The 4275-nt window shown below is 29.5% G+C and overlaps 1 pseudogene; it reads right to left on the bottom strand.

Annotated features, from left to right (window-relative positions):
• Window positions 1–2622: 2622 nt before the first annotated feature.
• On the bottom strand, window positions 2623–4011 carry LOC110423888 (putative acetyltransferase At3g50280 pseudogene; annotated as a pseudogene).
• Between the last annotated feature and the right edge of the window lie 264 nt (window positions 4012–4275).

Genomic DNA, 4275 nt, shown 5'->3' with positions numbered 1-4275 from the left:
ATATACAAAAACTAATATAATTATTAAAATAACTACCTATTCTCTCATGTTTAGTAAATATCTATTTTCTCTCACTTTCATATCTTATTAATTCTCAATTATTTAGCTCATTTCTTGTTAAAAATATATAAAAGTCAAAGAGAATTAATAAAATAACATATTCTCTCACTTTCATAATTATGTGCCCAATAAATCTTAAAATTTTATAACTCTTTCATTTCTATAATTCTATTAATTCTCAACTATCTCTTATTTTTAATTAACTACTATTAATATGTATTTATATTTAATGATCTCCTACAACTATTTTTTTTCATATATAAAACTAATTATCTTTTTTTTTTATTTTCAAAGCTAAAAATTTTAAAAGAAATTATACAAATGGAAGATAATAGTTGAATTGATATATTTAATCATATAAGAAAACTCAATTTTTTTAAATGCATATATATATATATATATATATTGCATTTAGAATAATGTTAACAATCCTAATAAGTATTGCTTTAGCAAAAACAAGTTTTTCAAAACTAAAATTATTAAAATTTTATTTCAGATCAAAAATTTCTTAAAAAAGATTAAATGGATTAATTATATTATCAATTGAAAAAGAAATATAAGAAAAACTTGATTATAATAGTTTAATTAGAGATTTTGTATCAAAAAAAGCTAAACGAATAAAATTTTAATAAATTTTTTTAATTTCAATAAAAAAAACTTCATTTTGAAATTTAACTTTAGATCAAAGTGCCTTTATATATATATATATATATATATTCCATTACCTTAGGGGTACGAGCCTTGCAACTTGGGTATTATAAATCTTATGAAAAAATAATTGTTGGTGATATTAAATTGCATTATTAATTCAAAAATAACCAAGTGAAATATCACATCATTAGCTGGCCAGGAGAACTGCAAATTGAGTATTTTTGCCTTTAAAAATTGAAGCAAAGCAGTTGGCGACATGACAGCTGAATTAAGTTTCATAAAAAATCATATAAGTTTTTCAAAAAAAAATTTCATATATAGTAACCAAGTAGCATGTAAACGGATAAGATATCTGTTAATTTTGAAGTATTTAAACTCAATTAGTAAATAAAATATTTCAATTTAATAATTAATTATTTATTTTTAAAATTTATTATTTCAATTTGAACCTTAGTACATACTTACTACTTAATAATTACTCGAATTTATTTAAAAACTCGATTATGTAAAAAAATTATTAAAATGTTTTTCATAGGTACAAATTATTCAAACTAGAATCTGTATCTATATTTATATATAATAATATTTTTATTCATATTTCATATAATTCACTAATAATTAGTTTTATAAAATCACAAAAATCATAAAATTTAAATTTAAATAATAAAAAATAAATATATCAAATATCAACTTAAATATTTAAAAATAAATATTTAAATAATAACTTAAACAACATTACAAATTTAATTAACTATATAAGTTTGTTCTTAATTATATGAAATTAAAAAAAAATAGTCAGGTTCCAAAACTGTTTTAATCTTACATTTTTCTTTTTAAAACCAATAATAACGTACCCTAACTTTATATAATCGAGTTTGATACCCACAAGTGCCTTATAACAGGACAGCGATTACCATCCCTATAACTAAGTGAAGCATATTAACCAATGATCTTCTTCATATTGCTTATCACTAAAATATGCGTTTGTTAGTGCTGTTCTTTTTTTAAAAAAAAAATTCTTTTTTCTAAAGAAAAAAGTCAAGCATTTTGATGCGTGCAAGTAAGTTTTGAGGGAAATTTAAGAGTACCTTCCAAACGGCAAGATTGGTAACAATGATAATTGAAAATAATTTTTTGTATAAGGTAAGATAGATAATAGTGCAGTGAGACTGAAAGTTACAAGGATAAGATAATATATGTTAAAAAAATGACAGTGGTGATATACTATGTAATTTTATAATATATTTCACATTTACAAAGTCAATAGAATTAGTAATAATATATTTATAAATACTCGTTATTGATAAATAATATTTTATTTATATCTTTCTTGTATTTATCTAGTTATTAAGTAATTTGATTTCATGATTGTTTTAATCAATTATTTATTTTCTTATTTATATTTATATATAGTTTTATCTTCAATATTGAATCTATGATTATTTATAAAATCAATTATATATTTATTTATTTTTATTATATTAAAGAAAATATAAATAAAATAACGAAGAGCTTTTATGAGAAGAGGGAAAAAAGAGAAATAGCATTTTATATCATTGAGAGTAAGAAGAAAAAATAACAAAAAAGAGTATGACAAAATTGGAAACAAGGAAAAGAGGTCTAGTGTGAATTTCCCACTAGGAAAAATTTGGAAACAACAGCATTCAGCAGCCTTGAAAATATATCATAGTATATCCCACTCATATAGATTACAATAAGAAATTAGAGAAATCCAAGCACACACCAGTACACCTACACATATTCAAGGAGATTCAAAGTCCAATTGACAGAGTACAGTCTTAATTAAATATGTTTACCAGAACACCTACACATATTCAAGGAGATTCAAAGTCCAATTGACAAGTACAGTCTTAATTAAATATGTTTAAGTTGTCATTCGGAAAGAGAAGATCAGAAAGGAGAGAGACGTGACGCGAGACAATTAAGACAGGTTTTGGATTGAGGTCAGACGGTGACAGCATCCATGAACTCGTTATCATTCTCCATGGCCTCAAATGTCGGAGGTGCAAGGCATATTTCGATGTCAATACTCCCTTCTTCCACCCCAGAGTGCACCGTTACTCTCCCATCGAACTTGTTCGCTGGCCCGCTCCTTATCGCAATCGGGGTTCCCAACCCTGTTTCACCACCATAAAAATTGAACCGAGGTGAATCACTGGTTACCAAAGAGTTACTTACCATGTTGCCCATCGTCCTTAGCTTTGGGGTTTCCATCCATGTTTTCAAGAAGTTCTTAAACATTTCCTCGTTATGAGCAGCAACTACCTTGTTCATTTGCCATGCTGCGTTACCAAGTCCAAGGTCTAGCAGCTCCTTCACTTTCATAGTTATGGCCCCAACCTGTAACACGTTTCCAAAATATCGTTCTGGCAGCTGCTGCAGTTTCGGTCTACCGCTAACCATTAAGCAGTAATTAGTCTCTTCATCGGGGTCAGCTTTCCTGTTTCGAATAACAGCTCGCCAAAGGTGAGACAAGAGTGCTTGAAGAGATGAGATGGCTTTGGTGCCAACCTCCGAGTTAGCTTTTGCTTTGAGTTTTGCAACATTTTCCCTCGAGAAATGAAAGACCCTAACTCTCAAAGGTGGTGGAATGAACTTATCATGAGTTTGATGGAAGTAGGAACGAGGAAGGCGAATGGGGAAATCAACATCCTTAAAAAAATCACGTTGGAAAACGGGAGGTTTGGATAACTGAGTTGGATCACAAGCGATTGCTAACCAAGATTTGAAAAAATGGAAGAATGAGGCACCATCGACAATGGAATGATTGACAGAGACACTAATGAAGAAACCATCTACGAGTTCAGTAACTTGTACTGCAAGTAAAGGATTGGAAGTGCCCTGGTAGTTCTTAATCCCATTCAAAGGGAAAAAAGAGTCGAGGACGGCAGGAATATAAGCAGGTTGAATGATATTGGAAGTGGTTACCCCATCAGCTACAGCATGGACAAATAAAGCCCCAGCGTTATTACAATCAATAGAAAAGGAAACAGTATTACCATCATGTTCCGTAGTGGAAAGTCGTCCAGCAAGAGGAGCGAAGTAGTTTAGAGTCGATGAAAGGAACATTTTCATGTAGAAAACTACAATATTCCCTATCTCCTCGTCTTGATCATAAACGTCGGGCACTTCCGGGATCTGGTAGAGAAGTCCTCTTTGGATGTACTCCGCAAGAAGGAACTGAAGATCCCATGGAGTTAAATCCATGTTTTGAGCTTGTTGCTCATCGTGATTCTCAGCTTGAACCATGCTCGTTGAGAGTACACGAATGCTGGCCATGATTAATTGCCTTTTCAGTTCTTTTGCACGACATTCCTAGTGTTAACGAGTTTCCATATTTATAAAGGAAACTTGTACTTTGGGTTCAAGGCGAGGGGACGAATTATGCTTTAATTAGCTGGAAATCTAGAATATACATGTGATTGTCATTAATAGCTTTGTTTCCCCCATTAATTGAAGCATTGAGAAAAGTAAGAAAAAACCATTTCAGACATTTATGAATCATATATTTGGATTTGATAAAGTACTGTTTCTTAGAGAATA

This window comes from Theobroma umbraticum, unplaced genomic scaffold (genome assembly GCF_002168275.2).
Source record: "Theobroma umbraticum cultivar Fairchild unplaced genomic scaffold, ASM216827v3 scaffold_204.0, whole genome shotgun sequence".
NCBI lineage: Eukaryota > Viridiplantae > Streptophyta > Magnoliopsida > Malvales > Malvaceae > Theobroma > Theobroma umbraticum.
This window is presented reverse-complemented; position numbering and strand designations above follow the sequence as displayed.